This window comes from Oryzias latipes, chromosome 1 (assembly GCF_053564925.1).
Source record: "Oryzias latipes strain Hd-rR chromosome 1, Olatipes_Hd-rR_3.1".
NCBI lineage: Eukaryota > Metazoa > Chordata > Actinopteri > Beloniformes > Adrianichthyidae > Oryzias > Oryzias latipes.
Genome location: NC_136237.1, coordinates 28,064,739 through 28,083,113, shown reverse-complemented (window position 1 = coordinate 28,083,113; position 18,375 = coordinate 28,064,739). Strand labels below are relative to the sequence as shown.

Genomic DNA, 18,375 nt, shown 5'->3' with positions numbered 1-18,375 from the left:
GGTGTCTTTTAGATAGATAACCAGTTCAAACAGGTGCCATTACTACAGGTAACGACTGAAGGACAGAGTATTCTCTTACAGAAGTTTTAGGTCTGTGAGCCAGAAATATTGCTTGTTTGTAGGTGACCAAATACGTATTTTCCATAATTTACATATACATATGATGAGAATTACAGGTTCCTCTCATCTTTTTAAGTGGGAGATCTTGCACAGTTGGTGGCTGACTAAATACTGTTTTGTCCCACTGTAAATGTTGTTGAAAAAAACAGTTGTTAAAAACTGGCAGAATGACCCATTAAAGTAAAAAAAAAGACAAGACAGTTCAGTTTGCTGTTTAACATTTATTATAGTTGTGAGATTTTGAAGACAGCTATAATATCAGATTGATGTTCATTCTGAGCAACAACAAAACATGTGTCACAGAATTTTCACAAGAGCAAATCTAAGGAGAAGCAATGTCAACAATTCATTGAAAGTCAATTTTCCATGTCAGACTTTATCTTGCTCTGTTGAGAAGTTGCTGGATGAGCAGAATCAGCTGGCTCAGTGATGGTGTAGTTGTTGCTCCTGCAACAGTTGTTGCTCCTGCAACAGTTGTTGTTGCAGTAGTGGTGGTTGCCTTGATAAAATCACAAACATTGAAGTTAAACATTAAAACAGACGACTCTCACAGGACTTTGTTACAGGATGTCATTTAAAAGTTTACTCAGAACAGAAAACACTCACCTCATGTGAGTTCGACCCAGAGTGATGATGCCCATGTTTGGAACGAGCAAATCTCTGATGCTCCATCTTTAGAAACATCAAAAAAACAGTGAAATTATGTTTCTAATGTCATGAAAAATCCTTTGTTTTATCATCAATTTTAGCTTCTTTCCATGAAACAGTTTGAAACAATCAGACTTACAGGTTGAGCCAGAGTGAGACTCAGGAGGCATCCAAGCACCAGAGCTAACTTCAGCATGATTTCCCTCCTGGAAACAAAAGTCAAATCTTTATCACCAGGTTAAATAAAGTCAGTTAATCACTGCTGCAGCAACATCACACAGAAAATACTAAAATGTAGTTACAGTCTAGTCTTTGCAGCTTCAGCAGAGGATCAGGAAAGTTCTTGTGATGCTGTTCTGGATGTTCATGTTTTCTTTTATACCGTCCCTGGATCAGATATGTTGAGAAACTGTACTCTTTAAGACATCTTTACCTAGAAAGAGGAGTGACTGAGGATTGTGGACACAAGTTGCACAAGTTTTTAAGGATTTGTTGCACCAACAATTAAGATCTTATTTGTAAAATCTTACAGATGGATTATCTTCAGTCACTAATGGCTCACACCTTTCCTCAATAATAATATGCTGATGTAGAAGCATGATAATTTAGAAAACCTCAGTTTTAGGATTGTGTATTATATTTTCAAGGAATAATAAAATATTTCTGTCTTAAATAATGCCAAGAATTTATCCCTTTATGGAGGAATTTTCTTAACAGGTAGAATTTCCTCTCACATTTGGTGTCTATAAACATTACATTTAACATAACCCACCGTTTTTACAAAGACAACATTTGGTTCAAATAGTCACATATTTAAATGTGACTATTTTTCTTGCAAATTTTGGAATCTAAAAGTAGCACTAAGACACATGAATTGAGTTTCTTAATCATTGTAATTTCACCTAAATCCTTAGTACAAAGTAAGGATTTTCAGGACAAAGGTAATTGAAGAAATTATAGATCTGTAAACTTTAATAAACTGCAGTTCTAAGGCCTCTTAATGATGGGGTTGTTCAGGTGTGCTTGAGTAAAGGCAACATGCAATAGTTGTCAGACGATGTTGGTCAGAAAGCTCTGCAAGTAAAACACTGGAACTAAATAAATGGATTATTGCAGAGAGATATACATGTTTGAACTTTTCAAAACTTTACCTGTGGCCAAATTCAGTGTGAACAAGGACCAATAAACAGACTCAGATTACACACTGATTTATATTTGATTCCTTTATTTGGTCTCTGATCAGAAGATTGCAGGTTCGTTTTCCACCCTTCCTGCCGATGTGTCGGGGCATCCTTGAGCAAAACATTGAACCCCATCCTGTGGGAAATTCCTTTATTTATTAGCATTAAGCTACTAGACTTTGGCTTTTGCTGCTGTTTTGCGTTGGATCACTGGAAAAGGAAAGGCATAAAAGATCAATCTCTACTTTTATGGATCGATTACTGATTTAAATTTATATTGATTCAGATCAATTAATCGATTTTATCAACCCAGCCGTAGTTGTTGGTTCTTGCAGACGCCTGTTTCTAAAGCAGACCACTGTCAATTTTTATACAGTAACATCCAACTACTACAATGTGCTTCACAATGTTTTAACATTGACGTCAGACTAAACTGTGCAATATTACATCCGGTTTATATAGGTTTATATAGACCAGCAAAACTGACTACAGAGCGCTATTTAACACTAATCTACGTGAATGGTACATGTTGGTTCTAAATATGTTTGGAGAGTTTTGGTTTCTGTTGGTTTTATTGCTTTTTATTTTTTGCTTGTAAAGCAATCAAAATTGTTTTTTTGCAAAAATTTTAAGTTTTGTCAATACAGAGAAATTGGATCATTGCACATTAAACAGTCAATGATGAAAAAGCATTTTCAATATGACTACACCACTCATAAAAATATAACAAGAGGAAAAATGACTAGCAAAATATAATAATCAATGGACCTCAGTGGAGGTTTGAAAATGTTTTTTTTCAGTATTTTATTAAATACGTGTTCATGGTTTCAGAAAAATAAATAAAAAAATAAAGGTTTATTATAGTAAAAGTTTTAAGAATAGAAATAATGTTTGATTGTATTATAAAAAAACATTTTTTCATTATTCAGTGTATCAAAAATATTTTAGTTTTTGAAGACTCCAATAATTCAAGAAAAAAATATTTTTGCAAGAAAACCTTGATTTTAATTTGTCTTCACAAATTCTGAACAATACAGATCAAGTGCTAAACAATGTCAACAATTCATTATAAGATGATTTTCTATCACTCCTTGATCTCTCGCTCCATGTCACTTTTTTGCATTTTTAAGAAGTTGCTGAAGGAGTAGTAGTAGTCGGTGGTGTGGTTGTTGCAGCTGCAGTGGTAGTAGTTGCAGCTGCAGTGGTAGTAGTTGCAGCTGCAGTGGTAGTAGTTGCAGCTGCAGTGGTAGTACTTGCAGCTGCAGTGGTAGTACTTGCAGCTGCATTGGTAGTACTTGTTGCAGAGGTGGTTGCCTTAAAGAAAAAAGTCAATCAAGAAGCTGAAGACCCTGCATGACTTGTCTATGTTAGAAAGTACCAACCTCATGTGAACTCGACCCAGAGTGGTGTTTGTGTTTGGAATGATGAGAAGGATGATGACCCTCCATCTGTGAAATGTAAAAAAAGAAAATTTAATAAGTGATGTGTTCATCTGCATTTACTCAAAGTACATGTTTTTTTTTGGAAAAAGTAAAAGAGACTGGTGTTTATCCTGGTCTACAAAGAACAAATGAAGGTGAAACAATCCCACTCACAGATTTAGCCAGAGTAAGGCTCAGGAGGCATTCAAGCACAAGTGCTATCTTCAGCATGGTTTCCTTCCTGGAAAAAAAAGGAAATGTTTTGTTCACAAATACTATTAGTTGAGTTAAAATGAGATTCATAGTAACACATACTAAAACCCAGTAAGAACAATGTATTTACAGTTGACTCTTAGCAGGTTCAACAGAAGATCAAGAAGGTAGTTGTGATGCTGCTCTGAACGTTCACTGTCTCTTTTATACCTTTGCAGATGCAACAATGTTGAGAAACTTCTTTCATTGGGAAAGATTTTCCTTGAAAAGGAAGTGACTAATGTAATTGGACAGAAGCTAGACATGATTGCAAAAGCTTTTGACTTAATTAAAACACTTTAAAAATGAGAAATCTGTTGTCAATCCATTTTTATGGAAATGATTTATTATGTAGCTTATCAATATATTATACCAGAGATTCTCATCATTGGTCCTTCAAACCCACCACTGTTAATGTGATTTTTCATGCTACAAAATTTACTTGGTTTTAAAGACTGCTGTCATAAGGTCTCGACATAGTTCAATAATGGGCTAATGGGTTTGTTTGAGCATAGAAAACATGTTGTTATGATTTGCTTGTTTTGTTGATCAGTTTTTCTTCTCTTGGGTTTCTGTACAGGCGGGCTGTGACTCCACCTGACAAGGACCACAGAATGGCGAGGACTCAGATGCAGAGTTCTTGGAAAACTTTTATTCCTGAGAACCTGAGATAGGCGTAGGGTTTGTTAAACATCTACACATGATAATCAGGCACAGGACAGAGGGAGACACAGACCATAAATACATATGAGGAGGGACAGCACAGGTGGGAACGATCAGGGATGATTAGGACAACAGCTGTGGGGAAAACAGACATGAACAGGAAAGGGAAGAACTTTCAAAAGAAAACAGGAAGCGACACACGAGGACACAAATGTCAGACAGGAACTTGACGAAACATGACAGTACCCCCTCCCTAAGGACCGACACCAGACGGTCCAGGAGCCCCGGACCTGAAGAAGTCCGTCAGGAGGGACCTGTCCTCGATGAAACGCTCCGGAATCCACTGGCGGTCCTCTGGACCATAGCCCAGCCAGTCCACTAGGAACTGCCGACCACGACCCCGTTTCCTGACGGCCAGGATCTTCCGCACTGTGTACACCGGTCCACCCCCCACCATCCTGGGCGGCGGCGGGGGCTCCGAGGGAGGCACCAGAGGACTGTCCACGACCGGCTTCACCTTGCTGACATGGAACGTAGGATGAACCCGGAGGGACCGGGGCAGACGAAGACGAACCGCAGCTGGGTTTATGACCTTGGCGACAGGAAACGGCCCCACAAACCGGGGAGCCAGTTTTCTACACGGAATGTGTAGGTTGAGATCCCTGGTTGAGAGCCAAACCTTCTGTCCAGGTTGGTAGATGGGAGCGGGACGCCTCCTGCGGTCCGCAGCCCTCTTGACCCGATCCTGTTGTCGAGCCAGGATCTGTCGAGCGGCCGCCCAGATGTGATGGCAGCGACGAACCAGGGCGTGAGCAGACGGAACGGCGACCTCGGTTTCCACCTCCGCGAACAGAGGAGGATCGTAGCCATGCACGCACTTGAAGGGTGAGAAGCCAGTGGCCGAGGTAGGTAGAGTGTTGTGGGCGAACTCCACCCACACCAGGAGTCTGCTCCATGTCGAGGGGTTCTGGGAGACCAAGCACCGGAGACCAGTTTCCAGCTGCTGATTGAGGCGCTCAGTCTGGCCGTTGGATTCAGGGTGATGTCCCGAGGATAGGCTGACCGTGGCGCCAATGAGCCGGCAGAACTCCTTCCAGAACCGGGACACGAACTGCGGTCCCCGATCCGACACAACATCCCTCGGGAACCCATGGTATCGCACGATTTGGTGCATGACGATCTCAGCCGTGGCCTTGGCCGATGGCAATCTTGGCAGGGCGATGAACCGGACCATCTTGGAGAACCGGTCCACGACAGTTAAGACGGTGGTGTGACCCCGTGAGGGGGGAAGACCAGTGACAAAGTCCATAGAGATGTCAGCCCATGGTCTGGAAGGGATGGGAAGGGGCTGAAGGAGTCCCATGCGACGTCCGGTGGAAGATTTATTCCGGGCACAGACCGAACACGCCGCAACGTACTCCCGGACCTCCGACCCCATGCTTGGCCACCAGAACCTCCGAGAGATGGCGTGCATCGTCCGCCGAACTCCCGGATGACAGGAAAGCAGCGAGGCGTGGGCCCAGTGAATCACCCTAGAGCGTAGCGACTGAGGTACGAACAGTCGGTTCTTCGGGCATCCACTGGGCATCTGCACCCCGCTGTTAGCCTGCTTCACCTCAAATTCTATTTGCCAGGACACCGCTCCAACCACACATGACAGTGGAAGGATAGACTCAGGTGCTTTGGCAACAGGCGCGGGGTCAAATCGACGGGACAAAGCATCCGGCTTGATGTTCTTGGACCCCGGCCTGTAAGAGAGAACAAAAGAGAAACGGTCAAAAAACAGTCGCCAACGGGCCTGGCGAGAATTAAGTCTTTTGGCGTTCCGGATGTACTCCAGGTTTTTGTGGTCCGTCCAGACCACAAAGGGGTGTTCGGCCCCCTCCAACCAGTGCCTCCACTCCTCCAGGGCCACCTTGACCGCCAGCAGCTCACGGTTGCCGATGTCGTAGTTGCGTTCGGAAGCGGAGAGACGCCTGGACAGGAACGCACAGGGATGCAGCTTTCCATCCTGCTCCGACCGCTGGGACAGGACGGCCCCAATCCCCTCATTGGAGGCATCCACCTCCACAACGAACTGGCGACGCGGGTCCGGCAGAGTGAGCAGCGGAGCCGACGTGAAGCGGCCTTTCAGGGTCCGGAAGGCAGCCTCTGCTGCAGGAGTCCACCGGAACTGCACACGTGGAGACGTGAGTACATGGAGGGGCGCCGCAATGGAGCTGAAACCCCGAATGAAGCGTCTATAAAAGTTCGCGAACCCCAGGAACTGCTGGAGTTTCTTGCGGCTGTCAGGTGACGGCCAGTCCGTCACAGCGCAGACCTTCGCCGGGTCCATCTCAACCGTCCCTGCGGACACAATGAATCCCAGAAAGGCGACGGTTGAGACATGGAACTCGCTTTTTTCTGCCTTGACATACAGATGATTGTCCAGAAGGCGCTTAAGGACCGCAGAGACATGGGTGACATGAGTGTCCGGATCAGGGGAGTAAATTAGAATGTCATCCAAATAAACGTAAACAAAGTGGTCCAGGAAGTCTCTGAGGACGTCGTTGATCATGGCCTGGAACACGGCAGGAGCATTGGTTAGTCCAAAGGGCATTACCAGATACTCGTAATGGCCCCTGGGTGTGTTGAACCCCGTCTTCCACTCGTCCCCCTCCCTGATCCTGACCAGATGGTATGCGTTCCGGAGGTCGAGTTTAGTGAAGACTTTGGCCTGCTGGAGCTGGTCAAAGACAGAGGACATGAGCGGCAATGGGTAACGATTTTTAATTGTAATGTCATTGAGGGCGCTGTAGTCAATGCAGGGCCTAAGGGACCCGTCCTTCTTCCCAACGAAGAAGAACCCAGCCCCGGCTGCAGAGGAGGAAGGACGGATAAGGCCTGCCGCCAGAGAGTTGTCGATGTAGTCATTCAGGGCCTGGCGTTCTGCCGCTGAAACGGGGTACAGACGCCCTTTGGGAATGGTGGACCCTGGAACCAGGTCTATGGCGCAGTCATACGGGCGATGGGGAGGAAGACTCGAAGCTCTGGATTTGCTGAAGACCTCACCCAGATGGTGGTAACAGGCGGGAACTGTACTCAGCTCCGGGGTCCCGGTCCCCTAAAGCAGGACGAACGGGAAGTGGGTTAATGTTCACAGATGTTCGTTTACCTGCGGACCCAGGGCTCCGGTGTTCTTCACAGCCCGACCCCCATCCCAGGATTTTCCCTGATGACCAGTCGACCTGGGGTCCGTGCTGACACAGCCAGGGGTACCCCAAGACCAGGTTCCTAGAAGAGCCCTTAAACAGGTAGAACGGCATGACTTCTGAATGGTCTTGGATGGACACTTGAAGAGGTTCTGTGGCATGCGTGATTTGAAAAAGACCCCTTCCATGAAGGCCACAGACCCGGACGGGACTGGGCAGGGGACGAGGCTCCAGTCCCAGGTCTTCTGCCAGCATCCAGTCCATTAAGCTGACATCGGCCCCTGAGTCTACAAGAGCTGTGAGGGATGTGGTGACACCACGGTGTGTTACCTCTAGGTGTGTGAGGCTTCGTGTGGGTCTGCCCTCGGTTGCTATGTGACTCACCCTTGCCGAGTTCTTCATAGGACAGAAAGGAACCAGATGACCGAGCTCTCCACAGAAGAAGCACCGCCCCTCCCGCTGACGTCGCTGTCGTTCCGCCGCTGAGAGCCGTGCTCGGTTCACCTGCATGGGTTCCCCCTCCCCTCCCCCAGGGGGCGAGCGAGGCGGGTCGGCCGGAACCTGGTGGAAGATCCGCCTCTCCGCGGCCTCAGTTCCTCCAGACGGGGCTTCCCCCATGGGACCGAGGCTACGCCGGGAGGCCAGTTCACGGATCCTATTGTCCGTGCGAACGGCGAGAGCAATGAGGGAGTCCAGATCTGACGGTAAATCCAGGGGTATGAGCTGCTCCTGGATGCGCGGCGCCAACCCCTTCAGAAAGACGTCGTACAGCGCCACCGAGTTCCATCCGCTCTCAGCCGCCAAGGTGCGAAAACGGACGGCGTACTCACAGACAGAATCCCCTCCTTGGCGTATGCAGGTAAGCTCCCGCGCCTTATCCCTGCTGGTAGATACGGGGTCGAACGTGCACTGAAGAGCCTCTTGGAAGGCGAGGAGAGACATGCAGAGAGGGGAGTCGCGAGCCCACTCGGCCATGGCCCAAGCTCGAGCCCTCCCCGAAAGGTGGGAGATCATGAAGGCAATCCTCGCCCGGTCCGATCCAAAAGCATGGGGGGAATGTTCAAAATGACTCGAACAGTCTGTGAGGAAGTGCCTGCATAATCCTGACTCTCCTGAGTAACGCTCGGGAGGGGCGATCCTGATTTCCGAACACCGGGCAGGCGCGGGCGGGGCAGAAGCCGGGACGGCTGAAGAGGCTCCCGGGAGCGGGTTGGTCAAGGGCTGCCTTGTACGGAGTTCCTGGACTTGGGAGGTGACCTGAACCATGTGGGCGGCCAGGGACTTCTGGAAGTCCTCCTGCTGGGAAAGGCGAGCCTCCAGGCGTTGTAGAACGGCAGCTAGAGTGCTGCTCTCTGCTGAGTCCATTCTGGCCTGATTATACTGACAAGGACCACAGAATGGCGAGGACTCAGATGCAGAGTTCTTGGAAAACTTTTATTCCTGAGAACCTGAGATAGGCGTAGGGTTTGTTAAACATCTACACATGATAATCAGGCACAGGACAGAGGGAGACACAGACCATAAATACATATGAGGAGGGACAGCACAGGTGGGAACGATCAGGGATGATTAGGACAACAGCTGTGGGGAAAACAGACATGAACAGGAAAGGGAAGAACTTTCAAAAGAAAACAGGAAGCGACACACGAGGACACAAATGTCAGACAGGAACTTGACGAAACATGACACCACCCATTTTCCTGTGAAGCAGTCACAGCTGCCTGCACTTTGCTTATCAGCCACATTGAATTTCATGAACTGTCCCTGAGCCTTCGATATTGGCTTGTTTTGTGAGATATCCAGTTTGCTGTGGTTATGGTCTTATTTTTTGTAAATAAATCCATGGGGATTTTGCTACATCTTTGTGTGTAGTTCTTATGTGCATCAGGGTTCCAACCTGCTTGCCTGACTGTAACACGTGTGGGATTGTGTGGCTCAGAAAAAAGGGCAGAGTGTCCCTTAAGAAGAGAAGATTGTCAAATAAAAACAGCATTTCCCATTTTAAGCTGCTGCAACATTCAGCTGCACAAAAGCATACAAGACCAAGTTTGAGTTGATTCTCTTGGTTCCCTGTACGCTTCAGGTATGCTTTTATCACTTTTTTTTTAGTAAATCCTTGAGTTTTTGAGCAAAAGCTTTTAACAGTCCCTGGAGTTAAGTCAAAAACACATGGTCAGGCATTTTCATAATGTTTTCCTCTGCATTTAGTAATGAAACGCCCAAAGCGCTGTCGATGTGTTAAATATTCATTCACTCCTCATAACCCAGGCATGGCTGCCAGTTTGCACCTACGGTCCCTCTGATCATCAATGGGACATTTATGCACATTCACAGACCAGTATAGCTACAATGGAGGCAGTGTAGATTATAGGGTGCAGTTTCAGTTATGGATGCTTTTTCTGTATTTGACACATACAGGCGCATCGGGTTTTAGGGCGCGGGCACGTTAAAACATCCCGGTAAAACGTTCACGCTACTGTGTGTTTTAAAAAGGCAGCGGGAGCAAAACTGAGTTGGTTGTGATTTATTTTTTATTTTTTCAGTTATAAATCAGCATCCAAAAATCCATCAAAGTCCTCATCTTCTGTATCTGAAATGAACAGCTGGGTTACATTTCTATCAAACAGGTCAGGTTCCCTTTCGTCATTGTCAGAGTCCGCCTCGTTTGTGTGCGGCTCCTCATGAATGATTCAGGCGCGTGTGTGCGCTCCTCCCGTGTTTCATGATTTGCTGTTGTGTTTCGTGATTTTACTGTTGTGTTTCGTGATTTACTGTTGTGTTTCCTGATTTGCTGTTGTGTTTCCTGATTTGCTGTTGTGTTTCCTGATTTGCTGTTATGTTTCCTGATTTACTGTTGTGTTTTGTGCTTTGCTGTTGTGTTTTAGGACTCTGTAATATTTTTCCATAATTTGCTGTTGTGTTTCAGTATTTGTTCATTTGTACAGGGATTTGTTGTTGTTTCTTAAATGTAAACATGTCTTGCACCTCTCGGCCACTGTAACAAAGTAAGGATTTTCAGAACAAAAGCAATGGAAGAAATTATAGACCTGCAAGCTTTTAGAAACTTAAAATGAGTAATACATTCTTTAGCTGTTTATTATGTACATTTTTTTCATTTGGTGGATTTATTTTTATATTTATCTTGTTACAGGTGTCTCAAGTCTGCCGGATGTGTTGCAATGATAATTTGCTGCTGGTCCTTATGTTTCAGTGTGACTTCAGTTCTTTAGGTTATGTGCTGCTTTCTTTTATTTCTTGGATGTTTTGTAGGCCAAAGGTTTGTTTTCCACCACATGTTAATGGTTGCTTTGTACTGGGCGCCGTTGGAAAGGACCCCTTACTACTGCTGAAATGGAGCTCTGAGCAGGTACAGGACTTGGACTGACAGCTCCTGGGACTTACTGTTGGTGGGCTGCGCAAACAGAGAACTGAAGGTGGACAGTGCACCAGAAGACGGGAGGTAGCCAAGAGAGAGCTGAAAGCTGACTGGCAATGCTGAGAACGCAACGCAAGCCTGGTGAAATGGGAGGCAGCAGCCACAAAGAAGGGCACCAGAGTTGACCGGGAAGCTGTGTGGAGAGAATGAATGACTGCTAAACAGAGCATAGAGAAAAATGGTCTGTCCTTCTAAACAAAGTATGCATGTGGCCGGTGTTGATGCAGCACCCTGAAGCTCTCTCTTATGTCATCCTTTTAGCTGCAACAGGAATGTTTTGTTTGCTCACTTTGTGCACAACTCTTTCCTGAACATGGCTCAATAATAAGCTGGCTTTACAACACGGCTGTTGGTTAAGTTAAGAAATGTTGCAGTACGGACTTGCCCACCGAAAAGAAATTAATTGTAGGCTCCTTTGAACAGTGAGAGATAAAAAATCAAGAAATGGACTTTATCAAATTCATATACATTTATTTGCACTTCATTGGGGGAAATAAGTATTTGATCCCATTGTAATAATCAAGAGTTCTGGTTCTTACAGACTAGTTAGACTCTCCCTGTAACCTGAGTTAAAGACAGCTGTTTGAACTAATCCCCAGTATAAAAGACAACTGTTCACAGAATCAGTCAATTAGTCAGACTTCAAACTCTCCAACATGAGAAAGAGCTTTCATTGGATTTCATGGAGACCATTATAAACCTATAGATAAAAGACAAGAATGAACTAAAAAAAACATCAGAAAGACGCTGAGGGTTAGGGTGAAAACTATTGGTGGAATTGTCCATGACCATCAATCGACCTATCGGTCTAGGGCTCCAAAAAAGATCTCACCCGGTGGGGTTTCCATGAGCTTGAGAACAGTGAGAAATAGCCCTAAAATGACATGGCTGGAGTTAGTTGATCCCTAAGCCAGCGGAGACCACAGTCACCAAGAAAACCATTGGTAGTACTTTGCACTGCAATGGATTAATTCCTACAGTGCTCCCAAAGTACCCCCTGCTTCAGAGGGCACATGTGCAGGCCCGCCTGGAGTTTGCCAGTGAACACTTTTATGATTGAGAAAGATTGGAAGAAGGGGCTGCAGTCAGATGAGACCAAAATTGAACTCTTTAGCATCAACTCAACCCATTGTGTTTGGAGGAAATACAAAGCACAGAGGTGGAACCATCATACCTCAGAGGGTTTTTCTGCACAAGGCCACTTCACCATGTCGATGTCAGGATGGACCAGATTTTATGTACCTTCAAATCCCTATAGTGAGAACCTCCTACTTCCACCAGGAAGCTTAAAATAGATGGTGGATGGATCTTCCAACATGATAATGACCCAAAACATACAGCCAAGGCAAACAAAGAATGGTTTAAAAAAAAGCACATAAAGGTCATGAAGTGGGCCAGCCAGTCTACGGACCTCAATCATTTAGAGAACCAATGCAGAGGCTCTAGCTGAGCATCAGCCACCAAATCTGACAATTTAGAAGTCATTTGCAAAGAAGAGTGAACCAAAATTCCTTCTGATATGAGCAGAAATCTGGTCATCAGCTACAAGAAGCATCTGGCCTCTGTACTTGCTAATTAGGATTTAACCAAAAAATAGAAAGTCTTCTGGCAGAAGGGTTCAAATACTTGTTACCTTCAGTGAAAGGCATACGACATCAAATAAATGATATAAAGTTGATTTCTTAATTTACTCTGTAATTTTATATCGCTCACAGTTCAAATGAACCAACCATTAACATGACAGACTGTTAATGACTGTTAAATAAGAAAGGGATCACATACTTAATACTCCACTGTATCCAGGGCAATTGTTCACTCAAATATGCTTGTGCTTGAAGACTTAATAAATTAGCAGCTAATTTGTGCACTATAAATATACTCAATTCTTTAATCATTTAATAAGTTACTCAAACATGTTTTAATTCATTTTAAGACTGCATTTGTCTTTTGCTTATAACACAATGACTTTGATCAAATGAGTGGGAATTGATGTTTTTTCTTTTATCTGTACTAAACATGACAGATTATTTACATTTGGATAATTTCTTTTTTTAATCTGTTGTCTTCATTATGAGTGTGTTCAGGTACCACGTACACATATTTTACAAGTTCCTGACTCTGCTTTATATTCCGGTCCTCGTCTCTATCAAAATCTTTATTATCTGCATCTTGACTGTCTCCAGCTCCTTCCTTTTCAGTTTCTGTGTTTCTACTGTTCTTTGGTGATCATTAAGTATTATTAGAGTAAGTGATTTCTTACTTTTTAGAGAATTAATCATTAAAAATTAAGAAAACTTAGTTGAATACATTGCAGTTTTTCTCCTTCACCTTAAAGTCTATGTTCAGTGTGGCACAAACCTCCACAAAAACCTATCCATGTTAACTTATCAACCTTAACAGAACCAGAATTACAAGCTTAAATGTGAGGATTGTGACCTTTGCGTGTCAGTTTTATTTCATTGGTTATCCTCATGTTCTGTAGTCAGCTTTTTCCCCTGTCAATCACACCTATTGTCCCGATTGAGACATCTGATTGGCCAGCTTATAAGTTGAATAACTTGCACTACAAGACATTATAAATAAAAATTAGGATTAGCAAGAACATCCTAAAATAAATAGGTATCAGATCAAGAATGCTTATACTGACAAATACAATGACTGAGTAACAGCTGTTTATTTCACTATAGAAGTCTATGGGATTTTGGCTTCTTGGAGCCAGCAGGCACTTCCTGTCGCGAACACCAGGGGGAGGAGTCACTGTACAGTAAATTGACACAAAAGGTTTAGGTTGTCAGATATTCACTGCTGTCTTGATTTGTTTTGTGGTCCCCAGAGAATTCAAGCGTCTGGTTTTCAATTCTTCGTTCTTAGATCATCTGTTTTCTCCTCTATTTCATGGTTTTTGTCAACTTTATTTAATTTGTATGTGTCCGACACTAAACCTGATCTCCTGCATTTGGGGTCCTACACCACCAGTTCCTGACATTGAAGACACCAGTTATGTTTGAAAACACAGATTGGTGTAACATGTTGCATGTATTTTCAAAATCATTTCTGAGAGGAGCTTTACTGCTGTAAAAAACTGTTTAATCATTTTGTTTTTTGAAAATATTCTGCTAAACAAAACGTAAAACACATTTTCTTTATTAATTTGTTATTATACCTTGTCTTTTTTAACATTTGTGAGTTTCAGTCTGTTTTTTAATCTACTGTTTTATCTAGTGTTTCTCACTTGTAAAGTAATACAGTCAGTTTGTTGACTTGTTCAATTCAATTAGTTGACTTTTTAAATTCTTTCAAACAATAAATTAGTTTCTCTTGATTTAATGATGAGATGTTTGACCAAATTTCTTTTATGATAAAGCCACAAAACAATACCACCAAATGAAGGATTAAAGATGAATTTTATTTTTATTGTTTAAAGACAAGCAAAAAACAATTGAGGCCTGGTCAGAAGGAAGGCCATACCAAATTAAATGTTTTTTAAGCATTTGCTTAATTCTGACTCCATGACAGACTTAATTTCGCCCCAGTAGGGCCAGCAGTTGAGCAATAATCTGGACTAATGATAGTGCAGTTGTTGTTGTTGTTGCTCCTGCAACTGTAGTTGTTGCAGTGGTGGTTCCCTTAAAAGAAAAGAAAAAGGTAAGACAAAATAAAATTTATATAAATGATTTGTAAGTTGTCAGGATAACAAAACACTTACCTCATTGGAGTTAGACCCAGAGTTGGAGTCCGAGCTGGAACGAGCCAATCTCTGCTGCTCCATCTGTAAAAAAAAAAAAAAAAAAATGTGTGATTTGAAGCTTGAGGTGTCTTTCCTGTTTCCCACAATCTAAGTATCGCTCCCTAGACATTTAATAACAAGACACAATCACACTTACAGGCTGAGCCAGAGTGAGGCTCAGGAGACATCCAAGCACAAGTGCTAACTTCAGCATGGTTTCACACCTAGAAACAAATTTCAAGTCTTTATCAGCAAGTTAAATTAGCATCATCTCAGAAAATACTGGAAGCAAGTGGAAATATGATTACAGTCAAGTTTTTGCAGCTTCAGAAGAAGATCAGGAAAATTTTTGTGATGCTGCTCTGAATGCTGACCTTCTCTTTTATACCTTTTACAGGAGCAGTTATTGAGAAACTCTCTGTCAGAAAGAACAGTGACTAATGTGAGTCAAAAGCTGCATAAGAATTGTAATCACGTGTTACACCTTCAAAACTCTTACGTAAAAATTATTATTTATTTGAAAACTTTAGGTGTTTGTGGCCTAATTATTAAAGAATCCTTATGATGACATGGATTAACTCAATGGTGTTTTTTAATTTACTTTATTTGTCGCGAAAGTGTAGAGTTTAACATTATCTAATGAGGTATTGAAAACCCTTTAAATACCCGCCGTACATCGTAAATGACTATTTTGATTCTCACTGGTAAAGCTAAATTCATTGCAGTTCCTCTATTACCAATGAAATGCTTTAGTCTCTGTAATAAAATAATGAGATACCTTTGTGTCAAATGCAGCACATAGAGTCATGAGGAAACATTCAGTCTTGAATAGATCATTTCTGTTCAGGTGGTCAGAGGCTTTTCCTAACATATACATGCCTATACAGTAAACCCTTGTTTTTCGCGGGTGTTACGTTCCAGAAAGAACCCGTGATAGGCAAAATCCGTGAAGTAGAAACTTCTATTTTTTTAACAATTAATATACAATTAAATACTCTATTATACATTGAAAAGAAAGAACAAACCATTTTACAGGCTCAAGCATTTGTTTCACAAATCAAAGTACTTTAAAAACGTTTTTTTTTCAACAAATATCTTCTGTACTGTACTGTCAAATAATAATTTGAATCATCAATGTGAACAGAAGGCTTCAAATCGCGGAGATTAGCCCCGCCCACCGCGAACCGAGAGTAATTGAATTAAACGGGAGAAAATTTAAAATGATCATGAAAAAAATACAAAGTACAAACGGACAAATAGTGGCTCAGGTGTATTTCAATGCTCTTCAGTCTGAGAAGCTGCAGTGTTTTCTCCTTCTCAAGGCAAGCCCGCGGTGCAGCTGTGTTTGTTCAGGAGAAGAAACATAGTGATTGACAGTTGTTGTCGCTCTTTTTCTATGGGTTTTAGAGAAACTTGAAATTGCAAGATGATTTGCATGTACGTAATTTGGAAAGCTGATTTACGTACGTGTACATATTAAACTGCAACATTATTGACGCGCAGGTAGAGAAGAAGCGGGGTGACTTTTTTAGCCAATCAGAATGCAGAACACAATGCACGATGCAAATCCGTGAAGTAGCGAAACCGTGAAAAGTAAACCGTGTTATAGCGAGGGATCACTGTACATGATATTTCTTTAGCGCATTTCTGCTTTTGAGTATTTTGAACAAATCATTTGAACCAATATTCTTTTTATAGGCATGGGCGTGGGTTTATAGCCAAAACGTGTGGAGGGTGTGCAGGTGATACATAAGTGCTCGTAAGATGCCTGTAGGATGCCCACACAAATTGTGCTCTGATTGGTTAAGTTCCCCATTTCTAACGGCCAGTCTGCACATAAAGTGCACACTTATCACTTGAACAGCGCTATTGGCGGTCAAAAAAAAAAAAGACAAATCTATACAACATACCTCCGTCTCACCTACCTCCTCCTTACTTACCTTGCCTACGTGTTCACACCAACCTGACCCCTGCATCATGCCCATTGACAAAAATGGACATGAACATTTTCGTATTTCATTAAAAATCTGTGCCCCCCCACCCCGCATAGATTTGCCCATCTTTCACCTGTAGACAGTCCATAATAACCCATAGAGGCAGTTGTGACTAAGGCTTAAGTCTTTGCAGCTTCAGTAGTAGATCAGAAAAGTTCTTTTGATCCTGCTCTGAATGTTGACCTTCTCAATTATACTTTTAAATGAAAAAACTGTTAATAAACTAAATTGTTGAAGTCATCTCATAATAGAAGGAGCAGTGCCTAAAGTCACTAAAACAGAAGCTGCATAGGATTGTGACAGTATACAAGACGGAATATTACACTAGATTTTGAAACTCCAGTTTTTTTTTTAAACCTTAAGTTGCTGGATTTTTATATCACAATGGTCTCTTTCTTGTAGCCCATATTTACAGTATTTCTCAGTCGCTTTAGTACAATTCTCAGATCAGAATGAAATTCCCAAAACTATTTGTTCAATCTTCACATCATGATGTCACTTGTGCACATCATATAAGCAGTTTCTCACTTCTTTGAACAAGTTGCAATTGCTTTGGTACATCCATGCAAATGATTATGTACAATTCTCTGCTCTACATTATCAATTGTTTGTCATGTTGATCAAAATGTATTATATAGTTCAGTGTGCAATAGTCTTACTCCTCAAAACACCTAGTTCATCGTATAAGTCATTAACTGCAAAATGGTTGACCAAGTTGTCATAATGTGACAAACATATTTCGCTGCATTGCAAGAGAGGATATTCGCTGTGATGTGGATGAGAATTTGTGTCCTAACATACAGGAACGACAAGAGGTGTAGGAAGACCACACCAATTCCTACTGCACTGCCTGTACTGTTGTACAGAATAATGTCCTATCTCCCTTTGTGTTACTGTTTGCAGTGGGTTTTTTCTATGTTGGTATGACATGGTCTGTCAACAAATTACAAAATGAACAATAAAAGTGTAAATGTGAATCTTGTCCAGTTTCTTGCAACCAAACAAAAAAGGTGTAACTTACATTTTACAATAATTGTCATCCAAACTTTAGCCATAGTTTACATCAGAACCTCCCTCTAAAGTACACAGTCATATTGACAACATGACTAAGTAATTTGACTGTCTTGTTCGTAGACAATGACACAAGGACTTGACATTCTGATGGCACTGACACGTTCAATGACATAAAGACTTAGTTTTGAGAGATGAACTAAATATTTTGAGTAAGTTACAGGCTTTTGCAAGAAATCCATAGTGTTTTGCTGTTTGTACAAATTGTTTTGAAAAATGCACACACGTTTTTGCAACTTCAATTCTGATCTGAGAATTGTACTAAAGCGACTGACAAAAAATGTAACCAAATAATTAAGTATTACCAGACTGAAAAACATAATCATAACATAGTCTCAGTCTTAGAAATCAAAAGGTTTTGCAGTTTGAAAACACCCAGAGAGGCATGCAGAACTCCCAAACCTGCCTTAAATTTTTTAAATTATGATGTCCTCCTGTGGCCTCAGCTCTCTAAATACATTCAAAGGGTCTTTCATTTATAACAACAACATATTCTTAATAGACATTTATTGCCAATTTTGTCAACAACCTGTACGTCACATCACCCCCAAGCATTAAGAGGTGAAGGGCTAAATTTCATTTTATTTCTTAACGTATTTGTTGTTGAATTTGCTTCAATGTTTTTCATTTTTGTTTTAGCCCTATAACCTCAATATGACACTTTTAGGGCT

At 42.4% G+C, this 18,375-nt stretch overlaps 3 long non-coding RNA genes across 3 annotated transcripts; all 3 read right to left on the bottom strand.

Moving 5' to 3' along the window:
• Window positions 1-321: 321 nt before the first annotated feature.
• Window positions 322-1,222, bottom strand: LOC110015140 (uncharacterized). Its single transcript, XR_002290255.3, has 4 exons — window positions 1,071-1,222; window positions 908-974; window positions 727-792; window positions 322-619 (listed from the first exon to the last, which is right to left on the bottom strand). It is a non-coding gene; the product is annotated as an uncharacterized LOC110015140 (long non-coding RNA).
• A 1,817-nt stretch (window positions 1,223-3,039) lies between these two features.
• On the bottom strand, window positions 3,040-3,757 carry LOC144993344 (uncharacterized). The gene is made up of 4 exons (XR_013657064.1): window positions 3,714-3,757; window positions 3,545-3,611; window positions 3,332-3,397; window positions 3,040-3,263 (listed from the first exon to the last, which is right to left on the bottom strand). It is a non-coding gene; the product is annotated as an uncharacterized LOC144993344 (long non-coding RNA).
• Window positions 3,758-14,297: 10,540 nt separating this feature from the next.
• LOC144994508 (uncharacterized) lies at window positions 14,298-15,041 on the bottom strand. The gene is made up of 4 exons (XR_013658072.1): window positions 14,948-15,041; window positions 14,797-14,863; window positions 14,619-14,681; window positions 14,298-14,538 (listed from the first exon to the last, which is right to left on the bottom strand). It is a non-coding gene; the product is annotated as an uncharacterized LOC144994508 (long non-coding RNA).
• Between the last annotated feature and the right edge of the window lie 3,334 nt (window positions 15,042-18,375).